The 26,049-nt window shown below is 39.5% G+C and overlaps 1 protein-coding gene across 5 annotated transcripts in view; it reads left to right on the top strand.

Moving 5' to 3' along the window:
* grid2.S (glutamate receptor, ionotropic, delta 2 S homeolog) overlaps positions 1–26,049 on the top strand; it is a 612,233-nt gene that overhangs the window by 508,349 nt on the left and 77,835 nt on the right. The window lies entirely within an intron of this gene.

Below are 26,049 nucleotides of genomic sequence, written 5' to 3'. Positions count from 1 at the left end.
GCCTGCTCTTGAATACTGGCTATGCTATAATGATGGAATCTATTCTTTTCTGAATGGTTGATTTCGTTTTTTTTTTTGTTGTTGTTTTTTTGTTTTTATATAAAGAAATGTTTTTACATACAAGACTGTGCATCCAAACATCCTATGATTGAAAACTGCACTAAATTGTTGTTCATACTATTAGAATGAAAAATACCCTAGTCATGTATCCTTGTCAGAACACTAAACCTCTTTTGTGAATGAACTGAAAAGTTTCATTTATACAGAGCTTACAGCACTTGACATTAAAGAGTTGAATTTTTCAATGGTTCATTTGTGTTGGCCACAAAGCCCGTGTTTGTATAAAGAAACTAGGTCAAAATACTTTTATAACTGAGATGGAACCATGTGAATCAATGAGACATAGTAATTGTTTAATACCATTCATGCTACCAGTATGGGGTTTTTTTTACGAGCAAAGAAATAATTTTGGTCCATGCTTAAATTACAGAGCAAACCCATTTTTCATTTTAGTTTGTCATATGTAATAAATGTAATTAGAGGGACTAGCATCCTTAAGGGAATAAACTTATATTAACTATAAGGTTTCGTTGACATAATGCACCAAACAGCAAAACACATTTTGTATAAAATAATAATTTGGTGGGTGTTAGCATTATATTATTTCAAAGCAGAGACCTTAATTAGGTGAAAGAATAATTATATTTCACTACCAGTGATTAAATTCTGTCCTTAGAGAAATTTAGCTACCGACTCTTTGGTTTAAAAAATTAGCTGGACAAATAGCATACCCTCGATGAATCATACTGGATTTTCACTAACGTAATTAAATACTGTTTGCAAGTCATTGTGCCATAGTAGGTTTGTATATACTGTGTATTTGGATAATAAGGAAAACTGGGTGAATGACAACATATGGAGCAATGCCATTAACACAGTATGCTGTATTTGGACTCTGTTTCTATCAGGAGGTTAGCCCTTCCCACATTATTTTTAAGTTTGCTTATTAATCTCTGTGAAATAAACCTGGACGATAGTGAGTTGGTATTGTTTTGAAATTTTTCAACAGCAACAAACAGTTATGGCATCTGTTATTCAGAATGCTCAAGATGTGGGGTTTTCTGAATTAGGGATCTCTCTGTAATTTGGATCTCCATGCATAAGTGTACTAAAAAAAATTAAAACCATTAAATAAACTATATAGAATTGTTTTGCCTCCAGTAAGTATTAATTGAATCTTAGTTGGGATCAAGTGCAAGGCACTGTTTTATTTTTACAGAGAAAAAAGAAATAATTTTTAACATTTTGAATTTGTTTTTATTAAAATGGAGTCTGTTAGATGGTCTTTCTGTAAATTGGAGCTTTCTGGATAATGAGTTTCCAGATAAAGGATCCCATACCTGTACCATACACTCTAATTTGTTTAGAAATTGTTTCTTTGCTGTGTTTTCCCAAAAAATATAACTGGGAATGCCTCATCTCTTATACCTTCTGGCTATACGCTGCAGTAATGCATTTAAGTATAGAAAGAAGCAGCATTTAAAAAAATCTCACAGCACCGTCTAATCACTAGACATCACCATGGTAAATGGAGTATTTATCGAGCTGTGCAAATCTGCCCCTAGTGAAGATAAACATGAGATCTGTGTAGATCTTGCAGATAAAGTATTAAATGTGGTTTACAGTTATTTTAATAAATGCCAACCTGGATTGGAACTGATCTTTTTATGCATTCAATGAAGCAGGCTAAGTAAGTATTTGGGTGAAAGTTAGTTACAGCAGGAGACATGTCTGTTATTGAGGGTAACCAAATGAGAGGGTGTTAAATTACATTACACAAGTGACATCTCTGAGATTCACAGCAAACTTTCTAGAAGTCAGCACCAGATCAATTTCAGTTAGGTCCCCCATTTCACTCATGGACAGCAATGTGACAGGATGTATTCTTTAAAAAGCCTTGACTTTGAAATGCCAAGAGCGGAGGGGATGGGAGAACCATTTACTCACCCTTCATCAAGTCTTCCCAGCTGCAACTTTGCTGCAACGCAATGTTTCTGGAGAGCAAACTGCCTTTTGTTGGAAAACAAGAGGAAAACACTCAATAATAATATATAAAAAGTGGTTAGATAATTTCAAACCAGCTTTGTTTTTTAAACCTGCCCCACTATGGAGATTCCCATTATCAGGATCAACAAAGTCTTTAATCAATAACGGTTTAAGTTTTTTGGCAAGAGAGAAGAAGGAAGAATAACTATGTTTATTTTCCAAAGGAGTTGGATAGGCATAAAAGGTTAACTTTACATACAAGGGGAATGTTTTCCATTTCAAATGAATAATCTACAGTATGTGAGTGTGGGCTATGAGGAAAAGTTCCAGAGAAGGATTTGTGAATTTATCACAACCTAAGACCCACTCAATGAGATATCTAGAATTTAAGGCTAGATTAAAGGATCTAAAGTTAGGTAACTTTACACCACCTAATGCGTAAGGAGCATGTCGTTTAGCTAAGACAAGTTTGGGTTTCTTACCACTCCATAAAAGAGTTTAATGCTCTATCTAGAGTCTTGACATCACAATGTTTAATCAGCATCTGTAAATTAGTTAATGGAAATCAACTTGGGAAAAATAAACATCTTGAAGAGTGCAATCTTTCCCTTAAGATTCAAGGTCCATTTTTAGCAAAATGCTAATGTTTTTTTAATGGCCGGAGTGAAATTTAGAGAATAAAGGTTTTTGTCTTTGGAAAAGAAAAGCCCTAGGTATTTAAGATGTGGTTTAGTTAAATTAAGATTCAATTTTCTGAGAAGGGATTTTGACAACAAAGCATTAATGTTAATGTTTTAATGTTTCTAATAATGAATTATTAGCATTTTGTACTTTTAACAATAAATCATCAGCAAAAGCTAAAGACTTAAGGTGGACTTTAATTTTAATACCTTGAAATGCCTCTAGTTTGTCTAAGGCTCTAATTAAGGGTTCAAGTGAAATATTAAACAGGAGTGGAGATAATGGGCATCCCTGTCTAACTCCCTTCAGAACTTTCAATGGCTTGGATTTTGTGCCCGCTATTAGTATTTGAGAGATAGGATTGGACTATTGGTATATAATGAAGCTGTAAAAAAGGCCCAGGAATACCAAAGGGATCCAGACAATTAAAGAGATTTTCCCAAACAATGTTGTCAAATGCTTTCTCAGCATCCAAGCTTATTATTGTTCATGGTGTCTAATGTTTTTAATACCAGACCATTTTTTCAGAAATTATTGAAGGTAAAATCAAGGCTAGTCTATCAGCCATAATTTTGAAAATATTTTTATGTCCTTGTTTAATAATGAGATAGACCTATAAAATGCAGCGAGAGAAGGGTCTTTACCATCTTTAGGGATTATTATCAGATTGGAAAGAGAACTGTTTTTCCCAATAAAAAGACGTCATTAATAGGTTAGTAAAAAATTGGCCTAATTTTGGTTTTAAAATCTTATAGAAGATTAGGAAAAGACCATCTGGACACTTTGCTGTTTTTTCTTTAAATTATTAATAGTGGAAGTAACTTCTTCCATAAAAACTGGTTTATTTAGATCTTCCAGTTGCTTTGTGGATAGTTGGCGAATCTTTAATTTCTCTAAAAAGGTTCCATTAGAACTAGACCCAGGAGTTGAATAAAGATATTCTTAGTAGTCTTTAAAAATACTTACTAATTTTAGAGGATTATTAGTAAAGGATTCCTGTTTCTCTTTAATTTTAATCAGCGAGGTCTTCCTGTTCCAACATTTAGAAAGATTAATTAATACATTATTAGCTTTGTTACTTAAATAAGAAAGCTTAGCTTTAGAATACTGGGCAAAGAGAAAATCTCTTAAAGTAATCCAAGCTGTCAAGGAGACAGAAACTTCTTTATATTTGTTACAATTTGATTGGGAGGGAAATCTTTTCAGATTAGTGTAGCACTCTTTTAGCAGATTGCTTAGCCTCAAAAAGTTGTCATTAACTTTACGAATAAGGCAAAATTGAAAGGCTGATATCTCACCTCATATCACAGCTTTCCAAGTATCCCATAAGAGAGGGAGATTGTTAGATTGATCACAATAATCTGCCACACACATATCCCATCTGTCTAGAAGCATTTTTATTAATTCTGGCTGATATGCTAAACTGACTGGAAAAGACCATGGTACATAGTCTTTGACACCTTTAGTTGTGATAATTTGAGCAGATACAGCATGATCAGAATGAACAATAGGACCAATGTCAACAGAAATAGTTTTAGCAATAACATTGTTAGAGACAAATATGTAGTCAATTCTGGTGCCCAACATATACTGTAAAGTCTTTCTCTGTGAGATGTAACAGCCTCTAGATGTCTGTCAGACCAAAAGATTAAAAAAAAACTCAGTCCTATCTAAAGACCACAAATGAGTTTTATAGAAATCGCCAACTAGAAATTTGAATGTGTAATTGAAGAGACTCTCTTCATTAAATCAACAAAGAAGCTTTCTAGTATGGTTAGGAGCATAAAAAGAATATTATAAAAGATATTAAATGAAAGTTAAGTAAATACAAAAATTTCTCAACATTACAAGAAGTATAATAAAAATTAGAATAAAAAATAACATGAACAAATATGGCTCCATTATAGGGAAAGTATAGAAGACCTCCTTTTTTCCCTAGGAGCACAGGACAGCCAACCCTCTAAATAGAGATGGTGTCAAGAGAGAGAGAGAGAGAACCATTGGCCAGCGCTATTGATGGGCGAATTTGACCCGTTCCGCCAAAAATTCGCCACCAGCGTAATGTCGCCGATGCCCAGTAAAGTCTATGGGTGACAAAATTTTTTTTTGAAGCGCATCTTTTTTTTTTGGTCGCACGCCGCCATACAAGTCTATGGGCGACATTTCCGTGGCGAAACAAGCTGAAAAAATTCGCCCATCCCTAGCATGTTAGGTACTAGTGGCTTTGTGTTTCTTGTATGTTTTACCCATAAACATGGATGAATTATGGAAATTGACAGCAAACTGATGAAAAACAAAAACTTACAGAGTCACAGGGGGAGGTTTTCTATTTTTTATTTGTTTATTTTTCTGTTTTTTGTATTTTTTTTTCTTTTTTAATTTTTTTTATATTGTTTGTTTTTCCTAAAATGTACTATCGAGAGGTGAGAATTTCCCAAAATAGTAAAAATTATCACCAAAGTATAGTTCAAGTTCCTCACACAGGTATTGGATAACAAGTATTAACTTTTGGGGGTAACTGGGAAACCACAAGAGGCGATTAGAAGCACTGTTGGGCAGAAGTAACGGCAGACCAGAGCTTGTAATTAATAGGAACAGGCAGAAGATGGTGTCGCTGTACTTATCCTGTATATCAAAATACACGCTTCACTGCTTGTCGTTACAGAAACTCTGGCCCCGGTAACATTCTACTACGAAGACAGTTCACATTTCTTTCCTTTTAGCCGGCCCAATGCCTCATGGGAACCCGTGAGAATTTCCCAAAATAGTAAAAATTATCACCAAAGTATAGTTCAAGTTCCTCACACAGGCCCAATGCCTCATGGGAACCCGTGCAGAAACCTATCCTGATTACCTTGGGAAAATGGTCCTGGGATTACCATCCTGTGCATTGTTCCTCCATACAGCTACACCTCTCATGACTTTGTTTACACTGACTCAGTGGAATTTACCCTTCGGAACCCATCATAGTTCCACCTTTCACTCCCTGATTTTCCCAGGACCACCACCATACACTGTGGCCATACAACTGGCTACCCCCCGTAGGGCATTCCTATACTCTTGAAAGCATCACCCTGAAGACCAGTTCTTTCATTTCCTCCTATGGCAGGACTCCCAGGTAGCCCAAACAGGGAGGGGGGTGAGCCTGCTACTGTACTGCGTTCCTGCTCCCAAGTTACAGGTCAGAATAGGAAGTACCCTTCTCCCACTCTTTTGTTGCCTTAACCCCCCTTTTCCCTGACATCATATTCCCGCTTCCCCTGACCCAACTGTACAACCTCACCCCTTGCCTTCCATGCCCTCCATACAGGCTTCATTGTTCCTTTATTTCAGCAAAGAGGGCTGTGACATGAACAACAGCAGTGTTTCAGACCTCCTAGGCCTCCCTACACCACTACCACCCTTGCTCTAGGGAGGGCGGGTGCTGTTCAAGGTTCACTTCCTCGTGTTTCCACCCATCCACTCATCACCATGCAACCAGGAAACTACAACACCTATAATCCCTAACACCCCTCTTCTGAATTTCTACTTTTTAGCCTTGTCATGACCCTGTAATTCCCAGTTCCTGGCTCAATCCCCACAGGCATTCTCATATTAATGAGCTAGAGAGAGTATACGATTGCTGTCAGGGGCAGAACATCATATGATCTGTTCTTTTACTACTTTATTTGATCTGAATGATTAGTGGCAGGCCGGGAGATGGCACCAAATGATTGTTCATCTGATATGAAGGTTAATCTGCATGTCTATGGCCAGTTTAAGGTTGTTTTCTCTGAAGAAAAGGGAAATGATTACTCTTTACTCTTTAAAGGAACAGTAATGTCAAAAAATAAAAAGAGTTTCATAAGTAATGAAAACATAATGCAGTGTTGCCCTGCACTGGTAAAACTGCAGTGTTTGCTTAAGAAACACTACTATTGTTTATATAAAGAAGCTGCTGTGTATCAATGAGGGCAGCCATTCAAAGGAGAAAAGGCTCAGGTTACACATCAGATAGCAAATAAGCTCTGTCTGTCTAATGGTTTTATCTTTTATCCATTAGTTATCCTGTGCCAATAGTAGTGTTTCTGAAGCAAACAGATCAGCTTTACCAGTGCAGGGCAACAGTACATGATATTTTCAGTACTTTAAAACACTTACATTTTTTTGGTGTTACTGTTCCTTTAAGTAAATTAGAGGACATTATAGACAGACAGTGGGGGATTGTTTTTTCACATAGAAAAGAACACCACACCAGAGGCAACCACTTTAGACTAGAGGAACTGAACTTTCATTTGAAGAAGCAAGCCAGGTGACGTAGTAATCTGAGATTCTAAAAATGCCTTTAATAGAGGTGTGGGTGATTTCTTGAACATGCATAATATCCAAGGCTATTGGTATCTTAAGATCTACAGTCTGTTTATTATTTGTATATATATTTTATACTGTACGGGTGAGTGTATAGATAGATCTGTGTATATTTGTGCACCAGTTATCATTTGGAAGGGTTGAACTTTATGGACCTTTTTCTGTTTTCAACCCAAATTAACTGTGTAAATATGGTACTATTCCAAGCTCTCAAAATGCATTTAAAATAAACTATTCTCCTTTTTCGACAGCTTGCATACCTTGATTGGCCTCTGTTAAACTAATAAATGATCTTAGATACAGATAACTTTTTTTTCCATTTCTCTAAGCCCTCTAGTGTCTTAGTATGTAATAACATGCTGAGCAAATACAACCAGTAGCAACAGTGTCTTATTCATTGCAGAATAAACACTTCACATGAAGAGAACTTATTTTTGCCTCTCTGCTGTGCCAATAATTGCAAGAGGCAAAGCCAGATGGAACTGGGTGCAGCCATGTCTGCAGATATTAAAGCACTGCAAATCCTTTGTAATGGTGTGGTTTTAACAAATTGCCCTATGTTGACCTGTCTTTGCAGGCTGCAGCATTATAACTAGAGGAAGTATACTGCATGCAACACTTTATGGGGATCTCAGTCAGAAGCAATCATTATAAAACGAATGAACAGCACAGTTATTTCTTCAATTATTTAGTGACTAATTGCTTTCTAGCTTGCAGCCTTCTGTGACAGCTGATTCGAATAACATCATTATATTTGTACATAAATGTTTTGTGCCACTGTGTGAAAAAAAAAAAATTATCATTTGCTTCTTAAAGTACCCATTAATTTAATTACCTTTATCGTTTTTTGAATTTCTGTGATTATTTCTGCATTAATCATAGGTTTCCGCGGGATAAGGTCCAGCTACTAGTCTTGGATTTGTTACATTTCAACTTGTTGTTAAGAGGGCTCAATTAATTATAATGCAATTGCTGATCTTGTTGTGCTTGGTAGAAAGAACAGCATGAAAATGTGTGTGTTATTTTTGCTCAAGTGCTTGTGTGATGGCATAGAAAATAGACTTAACTCAATGAAAGCAATGGGCAATCCAGAATATTCCTGGAAACCATAATGGTATCATCATATTCAGTTTATTTTCAGTTTATTTAATCATTAAAACTACATATTATACTTGTTAATGGGTCTAACTCCATTTATTTTATTATTCTACCTGACAACTTGATATATGCCAGCTGCCAAGAAGTGACTCAGATGGGTTAGAATCATTGAGTTTACAATACAACCTATTATTAATGGCTGGTTTTTTTTTAAGTGTTATCTCTTGAAGTCTTGTTTTGTTCTAAGAAAGTCATACTGAATAATACATTAAGTAAGATAATGCAAGATAAAACGACACACATATTTGAGAAGGTACATTGTACAGTCAGTGCACCTTATAAAAGGTTAAAACCAAGATTCTATTTTCCAGAATTATCTTCTGTTGTATATATGTAATAAACCTGAGAGGTAACTTCATATCAGTTGCGTGTCCATTTAATTCAAAGGTGACATCTAAAATACTGTGTACAGGTATAGAATTCGTTATCCCGTCTCCCATAGACCCCATTTTATCCAAATAATATACATTTTTAAAAATCATTTTCTTTTTTTCAGTAATAATAAAACAGTACCTTGTATGTGATCCCAACTAAGATATAATTAATCCTTATTGGAAGCAAACCCAGCCTATTGGTTTATTTAATGTTTACATGATTTTTTAGTAGACTTAAGGTATGATCCAAATTACAATGTGGAAAACCCCAGGTCCTGAGCATTCTGCATAACAGGTCCCATACTTGTACTGCATCAATATAATGCTACATCAGACATTATAAATAAAATATGAATCCTTTGATTCGGCACAGAAAGTACTTTGGATCATGTAAAACAACTGCATCTCGCTTATTCTTTATGCTTATACATTCTGTTTTAGCATAAATCTATATTTTGATTGTCATTTATTTTTCTGTCTTTGACCAGAACATACTGGGGATAGTCCAGGTTTGTAAATTGGAACTGCTTGTTGAGATACTGTGTGATGCAAATATAGAAGCCAAACATTTAATTACACCTTACTGACAAAGCAGTTATTACTGTTCACTGAAGCAAAAATGTTTAAATACCTTCTTAGCTCCTAAATGCAAGTGTGCAGAACCCTGATACAGACAAAAGCTTCCTTTTGCAATAGTAAAAGAAAACAAATAATTTAGAAAATAGACGGAAGTGTGCACATGATTTCTTCATTCACTGAATAAAAAAATAATTAAAAGATATACAATGTCTTAAGTAATATGCACATTTATGCATACTAATGTTTATTTTGCTGTTATAAATTTGAAGCTTACAGTAGAGCTTTATCTATCCAGCTTTACAATCATTGTTCAGCCCCTCTCTCACCCCATCATATCCTACATGGAGCTAAAGTGACAAATGTGAAAATAGGTACAAAATGATTATGGGTAGAGATGGGCGAATTTGCGCCATTTCGCTTCGCCGGAAAATTCACGAAATTTGCGAAACGGCGCTTCTCGTTGTCTTGGAAAAAAAAATGTACGAATTTTCGCGGGTGTTTCGCAAATTTATTCGCTGGCGGCGAATCGCGCAAATTCGCCGCGAATTCACGCCTGGCGAATAAATTCGCCCATCACTAATTATGGGGGTATTGGAAACAACCCCTTAGTTGTAATATACGGCAACAACCTTCCTTTGTGTAAACAGTTTTCCTTTGCTTGAATATGTTATAGCTTTTGCAAATCCCCAAAACTATTTTACATTATTTCTGGCAGTTGAGAAGAGATTTTCCACTTTATTGGTTGCAACAGTGCCCAGTGTATTTAAATGTCTTACTGAAAATGTCATTATTTTTGTGCCAAAAATCTGACACCTCATTTAAGTAGATTTAAAAAAATACATTATGAGCAGTTAAAATTTGCAATGTAATACTTATGGCACAGACACCTCACCATTAACACCTTACTAAAAAGTAATTTCTCCCTTGACAAGGGGACTCCTCCATTGCCCCTTCACTTTTAACCATCCCATTGAACCCCAGAAATGGGGTAAAATGGCCACAGTATTTATTCACATTTCATCAAATAAATAGGACCTTGCAAGTCTCACCCCAAGACAATATTCTAAAGCCAAAATTCCATAAGAGATTGCTACTATGCTCTGCCAGTCTTGAGTGAAGACTTGATATCAGCACAGAGAGCCCAGCTCCAAGGGTAAACTCTACTATGCTGCTTCTGTAGCAGCCCTTCTGTGCTGTGGAGACCTGCTCCAACAGCCCTTCCTCGTTGTGGAAACCCACTCCCACAGTCCTTCCATGCTGTTGAGACCCGCTCTGACAGCCCAGCTCCAAGGGTAAGGCCAACAGCCACTCTACTATGCTGCTTCCAGAGCAGCCCATCTGCTCAGTAGAGCCATACGTGCCTGGCTCAGAGGGTAAGGTCAACCCACTACTTTGCTATGCTGGTCCTGTAGCCACTCATCCAGACTGGGGAGACCTGCTTCCAGCCGTATCTGCCTAGCTCAGAGGGTAAGGTCAACCAACCACTCTCCCATGCTGTTGCTATAGCAACCCATCCTCTGTACAGTCTTCACTCCAGCAGCCAAGCCTGCCTCCTAAGGGCCCAACTCAGAGGGAAAGGTCAACTACTATTGCTTAAGCTTCAATATTGTAGTGACAACTAGCCACAGAAATAAATGACTAGTAACTGGGATGGGGACTATTCGTTTCTCCCTGGCTTGTTCCCTTACTCCTTGATCTCCCCCCACGTGACTGACCATCAAATGTTATATTTACAATGCCCATAAAATCAAAACTGGGCTCTGTGAAAATGAAGTCAAAGAGAATAGTTGCTCCAGACTCACTCCTCGTGCACTCAATCCAGGATTTGGTTTGGGATTCTGCCAGGATTCTGCCTTTTTCAGTAGGATTCGGTTTTGGCCAAACCCTTCTGCCAGGATGAACCGAATCTGAATCCTAATTTGCATAAGAAAATTAGGGACGAGAGGGAAATCATTTGACTTTTTGTCACAAAACAAGGAAGTAAAAAATGTTTTCCCTTTCCCACCCCTAAATAAATTAGGATTCGGATTCGGGTCAGTATTTGGGCCGAATCTTTCGCGAAGGGTTCAGGGGTTTGTCCGAATCCAAAATAGTGGATTCGGTGCATCCCCTACTCATGAGATTTCTTCCTCTGTTCTCTTCCACACCAGTCCTGGGTGCTCAGCCACCAGTGCCCCACCTGTGCAGGTTCCATGCTTCTATGCTGCCTGAGTGACTACAGTTAGATTAACTGCTTTCAAACAGCAAGGAAAGGGCACGAGAATAACACCCCCTACTGCTGCCCTATGCAACATTGAAATTATGTACAAACAAATATATGGCTAGTGTGCAGGCTCTACATGGCTTAATCATGTATATATACCTGTAGAGATCATATCTGCAACTCAATAAAGCCCAGTAAAATTAGAGGTCAGACTCTGAAGACAGGCTGCTGAATAAATGAACTAAATATATGGAAATACAGTGCAATAAGCAGACTTAGTAAAGCAAAGCCCCAGAAATTTACTGTATTCAGGCTTCGCTCTTCTCCCAACTGAGCTCCACTGACCTCTCTGTATACTTCAACTGCAGCTCTCTGTATACTCCAACTACAACTCTCTGTATACTCAAATTAGTTGCAGCAGCTCAGTGTTACAGCCTGGATTTATATTTAATACAGATTTGGGCCCAGGCTATAATGCTGTCTAAGAGACTGTAGTGAGATTAACTGCTGTAAAACAGCAAAAGTACAGCAAGAAACTAACAAACAGCTTCTCAAATAGTTCTACCACAAAGCAAGCACTATAGTGAGGAGTAAGTGTGTATATATTGCAGCTAATAACATGATATTGCACAGAGAGTGTCTACCTGCTCAGAAGTTAAGGAAGTGAACTGCTTCTTATCCTTACATCGCTTCCCTCTATTTCTCTGCCCCAGCCCAGCTTTCCCCTGCCTTAAAGGGCACCTGTTGGGTAAAAATGTTATCCCCAACCAAATTCCGTTACTACATAGTTCATTGATAAATTCAGTATCTAAGACTTTATCAACTGACAGCTGATGTCCTTAATTAATGTAGCTGGCATTTCCATAGGCTATTCTTATTAATTCTCCTCAAAATTGCCTTTCTTATAGTATTCTTAGAGTAAATAATTCTGTTGTTTTTAAGTAGTAAACCTTAATGGGTGACCACTAGCAAAAAATCAGGTGCTTTAATATTGTTGTCTAACTTGTAGCAGACACAGTAAGTTCAAAACATATTGTTATTTGGTTGCTATAGCATTAAAGGTATACATTAATTGCTCTAATTTATTCAAACTGTGCAAAATAGATTGAATCCTTTATGTGCTCTAGAAAGTTGAATCTATGGCTTTGACACAGAAGCAGCAATACACTACAGTAGATTCACAACACATTCTATTTGACACCATAGGAAAATACATTGGCAGACACTTCAAGCTTAAATCACTCTTTAACATTTATAGATTTTAAACAGTCAATCTCTTAGTACCAAATTCCTGTTTTGCCTTGTGTATAATATTAGAAGTATCATGGCTAACAAGCCAATAAAGTGATAAAGAAAATTGAGTCTTTTAACCCTTTAAGTGCCACAGAACGTAGAATCTACGTTCTGTGGAAAAGTAACTTGAAATGCCACAGAACGTAGATTCTACGTTCTGCAGCACTTCCGGGTTCTGGAGCGGAGGAGCGGCTGTTAGAGCCGCTCGCTCCGTTCCGCTTCGATCCCCTGCCCCTAGGCAACAAGCAGAGCAGGGGATCGAGTGGCCCCTGGGGCGCGATCGCCCAGGGGCCCAAAAACAGCAGCAGGCACGTGTTACTTACGTGTCCTGCTGCTGCAGCCTACACCGCGCCGTAGATCTCCACCCCCACAGCACAGGGACACAGATGACGTCGCAGATCTCTTCCAGGGGCTGTTCCTGATCGTCTGCAACAGTCTCCAGCGACTTTTTCAGGTTAGTGCAACAATTACACACACAAACACACCAACACACACTTATTACAGTAATACACACTTAGATTCACACTTACACACACTTACACATACATTTTTGGGGATTGGGGGGTCACTTACACTCACTGCACTTACACACATGTGCACACACGCGCACATAACATGTAATTTACCATTTGTACACACGCACATACATGGCATTGTGGCTTTTTTTTTCTTATCGCATCGTCTCTTTTTTTGGCTGAAAAAAATGTTTTATTGCCATTACGAATAGCGTATTCGCTAACCGGACTGTGCAATATCTTTTGTATGTTATTTCGGTGATTATATTGCAATTTTGGGTATTTTGGTGCATTTTTAGCCATTTTATTGAATTTTTAGCCATTTTGTTGCATTTTCAACTCTGCGTATGTTGTGTTCACTTGTTTCTAGCCGTATAACCTGTTTGGCCCAGCTAAAATATTCAAACTGTGATTCTGATGGCCGATAACACTAGTCTGGAAAAAAAAACATTGATTTTTGTGGTTTTATTGGATTTTTTTGCATTTCACTCTTTACTGCCTTATTTTGTTTTGCCTTGTAAATCTTATCTACTATATATCCATTTGGGGGTCTCTGTGCGCCACATAGTTTGGTATATCTATGCATATTGGGCATCAGTGTTCAGTAGACCCCTGGCGTTCATATTTAGGATGTTTTATGCTGATAAGTTACGAAATGTGGGGCACATAATGGGGTAGAATTCAAGCTTTGTGACGATTTTCAGAAATTTGATAAAAACCGTTACGTTCAGCATTGCTTTGCAGTTTGGCAGTTTGCAGTAGAAACACTTATTTACCCATATTGGATTCGTCAGAATGTGTACTTTCTGAAAATATATGGTTTTCTGGGGTCTCTGTACTGTTAGGGGGGTAAACATATATTTCTGTGTTTTTACCCCACAAAAATGCAGTCAATGTGTTGATTTTTCATTAGCTGAAGTTACCCACGGGACTGTTTGTATGCGCTAACTTCATTTTGGGGCCTCTAAATGCCAGATACTTTGGTAAACCTATGAACAATGGCCACCAAACTGTTCGGAGGAACCATGGCAATCATATTTAGGGTGCTTTTTCTTGGTGCATTACGATACATGGGTGATATGGTGCTGGGAAGTTGAAGCTTTGAGGCAATTTTCAGATATTTCACCAAAACCGACAACTTTGGGAAAGCCTTGCGACTCAGTAGTTTGGAGCAGAAAGGCATGGGTACCCATTTTAGATTCTGAAGAATGTGTACTTTCCAAAAATATATGGGTTTTGGGGGTAAACATATATTTCTGTGTTTTTACCCCACAAAAATGCAGTCAATGTGTTGATTTTTAATTAGCTGAAGTTACCCACGGGACTGTTTGTATGCGATAACTTCATTTTGGGGCCTCTAAATGCCAGATACTTTGGTAAACTTATGAACAATGGCCACCAAAATGTTCAGAGGAACCCTGGCAATCATATTTAGGGTGCTTTTTCTTAGTACGTAATGACACATGGGTGATATAGTGCTGGGAAGTTGAAGCTTTGAGGCAATTTTCAGATATTTCACCAAAACCGACAACTTTGGGAAAGCCTTGCGACTCAGTAGTTTGGAGCAATAAGGCATGGGTACCCATTTTAGATTCAGTAGAATGTGTACTTTACAAAAATGTATGGGTTTGGGGGGTAAACATATATTTCTGTGTTTTTACCCCACAAAAATGCAGTCAATGTGTTGATCTTTCATTAGCTGAAGTTACCCACAGGACTATTTGTATGCACTAACTTCATTTTGGGGCCTCTAAATGCCAGATACTTTGGTAAACCTATGAACAATGGCCACCAAACTGTTCGGAGGAACCCTGGCAATCATATTTAGGGTGCTTTTTCTTGGTGCATAACGATACATGGGTGATATGGTGCTGAGAAGTTGAAGCTTTGAGGCAATTTTCAGATATTTCACCAAAACCGACAATTGTGGGAAAGCCTTGCGACTCAGTAGTTTGGAGCAGAAAGGCATGGGTACCCATTTTAGATTCAGTAGAATGTGTACTTTCCAAAAATATATGGGTTTTGGGGGTAAACATATATTTCTGTGTTTTTACCACACAAAAATGCAGTCAATGTGTTGATTTTTCATTAGCTGATATATTATTCAAATTGCAGGTGAGTGATTGCTCACCAAAGTTAATCACATCTCAAAGGAGATGATTAACTGATTAAAATACAACTGTCACTTAAATTAAAGTGCACTTAAATATGGAGTGTGAGAATTGTCTGAACAGAAACCAGGTCTGGGGATACTGAGCAAAGTACCCCATCTATTGCCCACTGGTCAGCAAATTCTTTCAACCGACCAGTAAACACTGCTTGGGTGTACTCTGCTCGGATGCGGGAACGCACCAGCACTCGGAACAAGACCTCTGCTGGCAGAGGATTCCCACCTTCCAAACATTGCTTTCTAGATTTATGGATGACTAATTTAGCTAAAGCCAGGAGCAAGTTGGAGAGAAGGTCTTTCTCTTTATTGTCCCGGGATACTGGGCGTCCAAAAATATAAACATGAGGGGAAAAGTGTAACCAGAACTGCAGGTAAAGCTTCCTCAAAAGAGCCAATAGAGGTTGCAGTCTGGCACACGTAAAATAAGCATGAAACACAGACTCTCCTTTGCCACAGAATGGACAAGCAGCTGGGGAGTCTGTAAAACGAGCTAAATACTCTCCTGTGCTCAATGCACCATGCAGCACTTTCCAACTCAAGTCTCCAGTTGGTCTAGGCACCAAACTGGAATAAAGAGCTTGCCACTGAGGTCTTTCACCCTCATTAAGCACACGTCTCCAGATGGTATCATATCGGGAGATGAGGGCAAGGAAGTGTACAGTGTGAAGCATTAGAGAGTACAACAGCTTTCTTGTTATATCATGAAAGCGTGTCAATGGAAAATTCTCCAACTGGCTCAAGTTGGGGGAAGGAGGTGCTTGGGGGGATTGACGGGTTTTAGGTGCTATTATTATGTCTGGAGGTGAGGAGTTCCAAGGTGGACGTGGCTCTCCAGAATGTAAAACCCCATCAATGAAGGTGTGAGAATCAGGAGAGATTGTGTCCTTGATTTCCTTGAGAAGACGGTGTGGAACCCTAGTGGTGAGGAATCCCATGCGTTGCATAACTGCTTGAGAGTCCACCCAATCTGATTTCTCAAAATCCAGGAGATCTCCAACTCTGGTTAACCGAGCCTGGCAAAGGCGACGTCGGATGCTGATGGATTCTAACATCCTAGTCTTAAAAGATGGATTGTAAAGTAGGGGCTCATTTAGAATGTCTTCCCCTTCAATGGCTCCTTGCCTTAACACAGATACCATGCTCCAGGTTTTTAGCGTGTCTTGGTAGTAAGCCGGCAGGGTTGAAAGGTTTCTTAGGAAACCCTCAGGTTCAATTATAAACAATTGCCGGTCATATCCCATATTTCGTACCTGGCGATAAAAACTCGATGCTAGAGTACACCACTGTGGAGAAGGATCTGCATACAAGTATCTCTGTATTTGCTGGAGACGGAAGGTGTGCACTTGAGAACGTATACACACGACTCCCTGCCCTCCCTCTTTCAACGGGAGGCTTGAGACACCTGCAGAAACCCAATGCTTTCCTATCCAGAGAAAGTCCAGTAACCTTCTCTGGATCTTAGCAATGAATTCTTGGGTTGGGCTAAGACATATCAGCCGGTACCAGATCTGAGAGGCCACCAGCTGATTAATCACCAAAGCTCTCCCCCTCATAGAAAGTACTTTAGCAAAACCCTTCCACTTTCCAAGGCGCGTTAGAACACATTCCTCAAGTTCAATGAAATTCTGTGAGACAGGATACTCCTCAGCTGATAGGTAGACGCCTAAATATTTAATGATTTTACTCTCCCACGAGATGTCACGAAAAGCAGGAGGCAGGAAATCCACCTTTAGAGAACCCTCCAGAAGGCCTGAGCTCTTGGACCAGTTGATCCGGGCAGATGAGGCAGCAGCGTAGACTTCTTGACACTCTTGTGCCCGCTCAAGATCAACTAGGTCCTGGGCCACAAGAATTACATCATCAGCGTAGGCTGAGAGAACCACCCTCATGTCAGGTTCTTTGAGCACCAGTCCCGTGAGCCTTTTCCTTAAGAGACACAGGAAGGGCTCAATGGCCAGCGAGTACAGTTGTCCCGACAAGGGGCATCTTTGCCGAACTCCTCGTCCAAAGGCCAGAGGTGCAGTCAGAGACCAGTTGATTTTAACTAAACACTCTGCAGAGGCATACATTGTTTTCAGGTAGCCCACAAACTGTGGGCCAAAGCTATAGGCTTGCAGAGTGCCTATAAGATATTGGTGATCCACCCTGTCAAATGCCTTCTCTTGATCCAGAGAGAGAAAAGCAAGAGATAGACCAGTCCTTCTCGCAAAATGTAGTAAGTCTCGGATTAAAAAGACATTATCAAAAATTGTCCGACCGGGGACTGTATAGGACTGGTCAGGATGAATCACCTCTGCCAGCACAGATTTGAGCCTAAGTGAGATAGCTTTGGCCACGATCTTATAGTCTGTGCTAAGCAGTGAGACTGGTCTCCAGTTCTTAATAAGACGGAGATCCCCCTTCTTAGGAAGTAGTGATAACACTGCTCGACGACACGAAAGTGGCAACTCACCTTTCTTGAAGGCCTCAGTTAGGACCCTATGGAAATCAGGGCCCAGAGTATCCCAAAAGAACTGGAAGAACTCTATGGTCAGTCCGTCAAGCCCAGGAGATTTATTGTGGGGCATTAAACGGAGTGCTTGAGAGAGTTCCTCTAGAGTGATTGGTGTTTCCAACCTCTCTTTTCTCCTCTCACTGACCACTGGAAGCCCATCCCATAGCTCCTCACAGGCATCTGGAGAGATGGGATCTGGAGAAAAAAGGTTTTGATAGAAGGACCGGGCTCTGTCCCGGATAGCCTCCGGATCCTCAAGGGGGGTTCCATCCTCCGCAAAAAGGCATGTGATTTGTTTTCGGTTCCCCTTCTTCTTCTCCAGAGCATAGAAGAATCGGGAACCACGATCCATATCACAAAGTAACTGCATCCGGCTTCGCACAAAGGCACCACGAGCCTGTCGTTGTTCCATGTTACGCAGCGCTTCTTTCCTTTCTAGATATTCACACTGAAGGGCTTGGTCTTCAGAGCCTGATAGCCTTTGCTCAAGATCAAGCACCTCCCCATTCAGTGCCTCAATCTCTGCATTGCGCTGCCCGCTCACACTTTTGGTATACTCTTGACACAAGAGCTTTAGGTGAACCTTGCCTACATCCCACCACTGGTTCAATGTGGCAAATTCATCCTGAAAGGCCCTCCAGCCTCTCCATGTATCCCGGACTGACTTTGCAAAACCCTCATCTTCTAATAAACTGTTGTTAAAGTGCCAGTAAGCAGCTTTTGGCAGAGATGGTGCGATTGACATTCTCAGGGATACACAATTGTGGTCTGAGAATGGTGCCAATCTAATGGTGCTCGACTGGGCTCGTGACATGAGATGGCTCGATATATATATCCTATCAATCCGGGATTGAGAAACATGACCATCTCTCACCCTGACATAGGTAAAAGCAACCGTCTCTGGGTTCTGTTCTCTCCAGACATCAACCAAGGAGAAATGAGCAATTAGTTCTCGCAAAACGGACTCAGACGAGTCTCTTTTCTTGGGTACATTGCGATCTCGAGCATCAAGGGTGTAATTAAAATCACCCCCTATAATCAAGGCTTCATCAGAGTCAATTGTCTCCATGTAGGCTGACAAACTTTCAAAGAACCGTGCCCTCTCTGGTCCGGTAGTAGGAGCATACACATTCATTAGATTATATGTTCTACCTGACTCCCGGACCCGAAGATGCAATAGACGGCCAGGGATGACAGAGGTAGCATTCAGGACCTCTGGCTGGAAGGAATCTGAGAAAAGGGTCACCACCCCGCATGATGTCCAAGTGAGGTGATTAAAAAAGACCCTTCCCTTCCACTCCAGATTCCAGCTTGCTTCAAGCTCTGGAGTGGTGTGGGTCTCTTGGAGGAAACTCACAGAGTACCCTCCTTGACGAAGAAAGGAGAGTACCTGAAACATTCGGAAAGGATTCCGACAGCCATTAGTATTAAGTGTGCTTATACTCAAGGCCATTACTGAGTCTTAGGAAGTGCTTTAACCTTCATCAAGGTCTGATGAGACAAACATTTTTTGTGAAACTTCATTATACGGAGATATTCCGCTGTTCCATAGTTCTTGGCCTCTTTTATGACCTTAATGTATTGTCTCACAGAATTGATAACTAAAGGCAAATCATGCCACTTCTCCAGAGCCATGTGCATCTTCTTCTCTAATTTAACACCAAGGGTGCTCTCAAGAAACTTTTTGAGTTCCTCAGCAGGGATGATTGGGGTAGAAGGATTTGCCACTCCTATGTCAACCTCCTCTTCGATGTTCCCCTCATCCATGAGCTCTTCCTGGCTAAGGGATTGATAATCTCCCCTCTCCACTAGAGCTTTGAGAATCTCTCCACAAGTTGTTACAGGAAAAGTATCAGAATCACTTTTCTGGAGACCCTGCAATGGCTCAGGTGTTCCCTCAACTTCACCTGAAACACATTTGGAAGTGTTTGACACAGGAGCAACAGAACTAATTAGCTCCCCAGCAACCGGTAGAGCTTTGGAGGCTCGATGGTTAGCCTCTGCCCTCTCTACTACCTCCTGTGCTTTCTGGATGGCAATAACATTTGGGTCAGTTGAAGACAAGGGAGGAGAGATTTTAGCATGAACAGTAGAGGTTGTCTGGCTACCCTCCACCGTATTTACAACTCCACCCTCACCATCCTTCCCAGCAGTTTTATCTGCAGGGTCCTGTATGGGGGTTAGCCCAATATTCTCCCCCTCCTGGAGTGAAATACCCTGAGGCACTAAAAACTGAGGCTGGTTGCATTTGCCAAATATCAGCACCTCAGGAACACTGACTGCCCACTCTGCAGGAGTCTCATTAGGTATCTCTTTACACTCCAAGGGAAGATCTTCCAAATGATTTTGAGGCAGATACTGCACCCCTGACTCTGTGGGGAAACCAACACTGCCATGTTCAAGGCCATGCAGACCATTAACCTCATTATTCCCCACCTGGTCTGGAGGCAAGAGTGCATGGTCTGACACAGGTTGATCGTGACCAACAGTTGGGCCAGACAATGTCACCACATGAGGAGCAGAAGTTTTGCTGCCCTTTTTACCCTTGGATGGGGGTGCTCCATCATTAACCACTGATGCCCATTCCTCAGGTACCAGCCAGTTTGATTTAAATTTCCTCTTTTTCTTGGCATCTGAAGAGGAAAGGCCACTATCTGCCCCAACCCCACCAGGTGTTGCAATCATGGGTACCCCCACACCTTCAGGGGTGCCCATAACAGGGGTACACTTTTTTGTGGTAGGAACAACTGTGACCCTGGGGGAAGCTTTGACATGTTTTCCCCCCTTCTCTTTTGCCGCAATTGTAAGACATGCTGCAGCCTTAGATGTCTTCAGTGAAGAAGGAGGAGGTTTGGATGTTGTAGAGGTGGGTTGTGTAACAGCCACCTCCTTTAGTGAAGGAGATATCCCCTTTGAGGACCCTGCTGAAATAGTCCCAGCAGGATAAGATGTTTTATTTGAGGCACTGGGAGCAGGAACAGGGGCTGTGGTCTTAATTTGCCCTTTGGGGCAACTCTGGCGAGTGTGCCCCAGGTTCTTGCAAAGGAAGCACCTCACTTCCTCTGTGCTGTAAAAAATTTTATACAGCACCCCTTCAAATGGAACCCCGAAAGACCCCTCAATAGTGTCTTGCCCCCGAGGTAAAAGTAGTTGCACCTGCCTTTTAAAGGAAAGGACGTGCCTCAGTCTGCTCTCCTTACATCCCAGGGGAATTCTAGACATATTTGATTTTAACTCCCCAAGGGCTTGCAGGTGGGGGTACAATAAGTGGTCTTGCAGGAAGGGGGGCACATTAGATAAAACCACCCTTGTGCCCAATCCTTCTAGGGGTTCTACAGGGACATAACTCCCTCCCACTGTGATACCCCTCTGTACCAGAGTATGCACTGCAGTTAGAGTACGGGCAAAGATTATGGCTTTCCCATACATTTTACTTGCTGCCACTACTGCAGAGTGGCCCACCACTTCAGCTGCAGCCTTTATATAAGCCTCTATGCCATGAGTGCTTGACATTAGGCATCTGACCCCATGCTTCCTTGTAAGCTTCTCTACCCCAGCAGTGACTTGGCTAGGGTTGCTGCCAGTAGCTACCGCGTGTGCAAATGTTTTAGCAGGGGTCACATTGGCAGCAGCAGCAGAAGTAGAGGCAATGGGGCTTTTTGACATGGGCTCTGCCTGGTGTTTCCTTGCAGAGCTACAGCTGGGTTTTTCAGGTCCTTTTGCTTTAGAACCAAGAGATGTTTTTTTATAACTTTCCTTTTTATTCCCTCCCATTATTTTACACAACACCACACAAAAAGAAAGCTTTATACTATTGATTAACAAAAAAGTAAGTTTTAAGTTGAGAAGCTGTGGCAGGGAGAGGGTTAATGTGAGCAGGTGCCTGGGAGCTGCACTGCTGCTGCTGGAAAAGATTTTATATTTATACTTATATTAAATCCTTCTCCCTTTAGCTTTCTCTCCTCACAGAACTGAGTGCAAAATCAAAATATCCACTCAATCTGTACAAAAATTAAACAATTTGTGCTGAAACAAGAGAAAAATGCAAATGAAACTGACACCCAGGTGCGGGGGAGGGGTAGGGGATCTAACAGTGAGTTTGTAGCCCAGAGCAAGTGAAGGGAACTGGGCTAAGAATCACTCACCTTCAGGGTCAAAAGAAAAATCGATTTTTAGTAAAGAAAATCAACTCAAAACTTCCCAAATTTCACCCACCAAGTGGACAACACATTCACACACCAAGTGATAACAAAAAATCCTGTCTCAAACAGGAATTTCAATGCTTAATTCAGCACTAAACAGAGAGCTTTCTCCTGTGTGTTGATCTTTCATTAGCTGAAGTTACCCACGGGACTGTTTGTATGCGCTAACTTCATTTTGGGGCCTCTAAATGCCAGATACTTTGGTAAACTTATGAACAATGGCCACCAAAATGTTCAGAGGAACCCTGGCAATCATATTTAGGGTGCTTTTTCTTAGTACGTAATGACACATGGGTGATATGGTGCTGGGAAGTTGAAGCTTTGAGGCAATTTTCAGATATTTCACCAAAACCGACAACTTTGGGAAAGCCTTGCGACTCAGTAGTTTGGAGCAGAAAGGCATGGGTACCCATTTTAGATTCAGTAGAATGTGTACTTTCCAAAAATATATGGGTTTGGGGGGTAAACATATATTTCTGTGTTTTTACCCCACAAAAATGCAGTCAATGTGTTGATTTTTCATTAGATGAAGTTACCCACAGGACTATTTGTATGCGCTAACTTCATTTTGAGGCCTCTAAATGCCAGATACTTTGGTAAACCTATGAGCAATGGCCACCAAACTGTTTGGAGGAACCCTGGCAATCATATTTAGGGTGCTTTTTCTTGGTGCGTAACGATACATGGGTGATATGGTGCTGGGAAGTTGAAGGTTTGAGGAAATTTTCAGATATTTCACCAAAACTGACAATTTTGGGAAAGCCTTGCGACTCAGTAGTTTGGAGCAGAAAGGCATGGGTACCCATTTTAGATTCAGTAGAATGTGTACTTTCCAAAAATATATGGGTTTGGGGGGTAAACATATATTTCTGTGTTTTTACCCCACAAAAAATGCAGTCAATGTGTTGATTTCTCAGTAGCTGAAGTAAAGTCCTGAACAATTTGGATGTGCTAACTACATATTGGTGTCTCTAAATGCCAGATACTTTGGTAAACCTATGCATAATGGGTATCAAACTGTTCAGTGGACCCCTGGCAATCATATTTCAGGTGCTTTTTCTTGGTACCTAATATAGTTTGGGATATGCGGAGCAGCAAAATAAAACCTTTGAAATGATTTTTCAGAATTTTGAATTTTTTGTTGAAAAACTGCTATGTTCAGACAAGCTTTTATGTTTGGTAGTTGGGAGTAGAGAGACATAGTTACCCATTTTGTAATCGGCAGAATGTGTACTTTTCAAAAATGTATGGTTTTCTGGGGTAAACCTACAGTTTCAGGATTTTTTGCCTTGGAATCTAAAGCATGCCGTTTTCTGCCTTAGTGCTTTCAAAATTCGGTAATATACTGCCGGGAGTTTTTGCTGTACAGAAATCCTAAATCTCCCTAAAACTATACATATCTGGTATTGGCACGTTCGAGAGACATAAGGCTTTCCAAATCAGTTGGATTTTCATCCGTAAAATGAAATATTTTTCTGGTATAAATTGATATACGATGAAAAATGGTAATTTTTCATTTTTTTTTTGGTATTTAGCACTATAAATTTTTTTGCACAGGTGGAAATACATGAAAACTCAGGCAGATTTAGAAAGCTCAGTTTCTACCGAAAAAAAACAATGTATAGTTTTCCTAGGTAAACTATAGGTTTCCTCTCAGAAAATGCCCCTAAAGTGAGAGAGCACAAAATGTTTCAAAAACGGCTGGAATTCCGCACAACCAAAATGTGAAATTCTGCTGGCACTTAAAGGGTTAAAAAAAAAAGTGAATAATAATCGTCATAATCTGGCCTTATTAATAGATAGTAGATGTTCTTAGTCTTGGCATTTTGCAATATAATGCTGTGTTCATCATAATGTGCATATCTAACCATCAAAACACAATGTCACTTATGTCAAATAAAAAGGGCAGATTTATATTCCCCCCAACTCTTTTTTATTTGTATCTATTGTAAACACATTTAAGTGTTGTGAAATATTGTCCAATTACCAAATAATATCTCTGCATATTCAGTTAATTAACAGCTCTATGAATCAGTTCATTTGGCAAAGTAGGCAATTGATAATTGATTCAGTACATTTGGCTAATCATTTGAAAGCCCTGACAAATGTCATACCGACTAGGTACAAACTGTGCTGCACATGAACACTCCAAGGTCTTCATTAAATGTTATCATTAAATAAATGTAATTTCTTCATTGCAAAAGCCAGAAATATACTGCAGAAGGACAGGTTCCTCAACATGTCAAGGTATTCATGTTTGATTAACATAATGAAATTCATTATGCAAAATGGAAAAAATCTCTACAGTGAGCTTAGAAGTTGTATCACTCTTAGTTTTATAGAACGATTAATGTTATTTTTGGGTTGTATTACATTAAATTGTCAGTTCCGAATTATGGAAAGGTCTTCTTCCATAGACTCCATTTTATCCAAATAATCCAACATTTTTAAAAATGATTTCCTTTTCTTTGTACTTGATCCAAACTAAGATTATCCTTATTAATTAAGGATTAATCCTTATTGGAAGCAAAACCAGCCAATTGGGTTTATTTAATGATTACATTGGGTTTATTTAATGAATGCATACTTTTGTAGTAGACTTAAGGTATGAAAATTATGGAACAATCCATTATCCAGAAAACCCCAGGTCCTAAGCATTCTGGATAACTGGTTCCATACCTGTACATTAAATATGCTTCCCTAAACAGGTGGATCTTCAGAGAACATTTGAAAGTTGGAAAGGAAGGGGAGTGTATGATATATCAAGGCAAAGAGGGATCAAGTGGTGAGAGGAGAAGAAAGGCAAACTAAGTATATGTTGAGTAAAGGCGTGTATTTTGAGTTGATATATAGGAAATGGCATTGTTAAGTCAAGCTGCATTTATTTATATGCAACGAAAACTTCAAGTTGTTGATCTATTTACTAAAGCATTTTCAGATTTACCATAGCAACTATTTAGTTCTAAAAGTATTCAGCAGCAAAAAACACTACAACCTATTGCCAAAAAGTTGCTGAAATTTTTTATTTGCTTCAGGTTAAATCTCTTTAACTTATGGGAAAGTTTTTTTTCAATCAAGAATATTTTCCACAAGTATAAATTGTTGCAAATAGTAGTAAATAACCAAAATGTGAAAACTGTTGTAAAAAAGTTAGTTGAAAAAGTTAAATTCACATTTTTCCTCAGGTTAATACATCTGCTCTTAAAGGAATTCTGTCATGATTTTTATGGTATGGTGTTTATTGCTAAATTACATTGTGTACATTGCACGTAATTCATTCTACCATTTAACATTTTTTTCTTGAACAAATAATATACAGTATTTTTTTGTTGTAATATTTGTGTAATGGCTGTCATCTCAGAAATTTTAGTCTGGTCATGTGCTTTCTGAAAAGCAAGCACTTCACATTGGAATTGCTTTCGGATAGGCTTTTGTTTCTCCGACAATCATGCCATCTTGTCTATGGCAGGGTAACTTTGGAGCTACTAGTAGCAGCTACTTTTTGTGGCTAGAAAATGCCAAAACAATACCCTGCCATAGACAATACTGAGAATTCACTTGTGGGCCCATTTACTTAACAATCAAATTTAGATTTTTTTTTCCACGAATCTCTAAAAATTTTTTAGTTTTCTCTAAAAATGTGAGATTTAGTTAGCATAAAAACTACGAATACAAAAGGAGTCAATGGGAGCTGCGCTGATCATTTTGGACCAATTTAAATCAATTAGTACTTTTAGAGGTTTTCACATTTTTCTTTCACTGGGAATTGTCTGAAAAACTAGAATTTTTAGAGCTTTTTGAGGTATTTTTGTAGTGCATCATTTAGCGTAATTTTGCCATTTTGTACTTTTTTTTATTCTGTTTTTTAATGTCATGATATTCATAGTTTTAGAGTTTGTGAGTTTAGTCATGGTTTCAAAAACCTCTAAAACCACTAAATTTCGACCTTAGATAAATAGGCCCCCACGTGTCTTTGCAAAGTCAGTT

This window comes from Xenopus laevis, chromosome 1L (genome assembly GCF_017654675.1).
Source record: "Xenopus laevis strain J_2021 chromosome 1L, Xenopus_laevis_v10.1, whole genome shotgun sequence".
Taxonomy (NCBI): domain Eukaryota; kingdom Metazoa; phylum Chordata; class Amphibia; order Anura; family Pipidae; genus Xenopus; species Xenopus laevis.
This window is presented reverse-complemented; position numbering and strand designations above follow the sequence as displayed.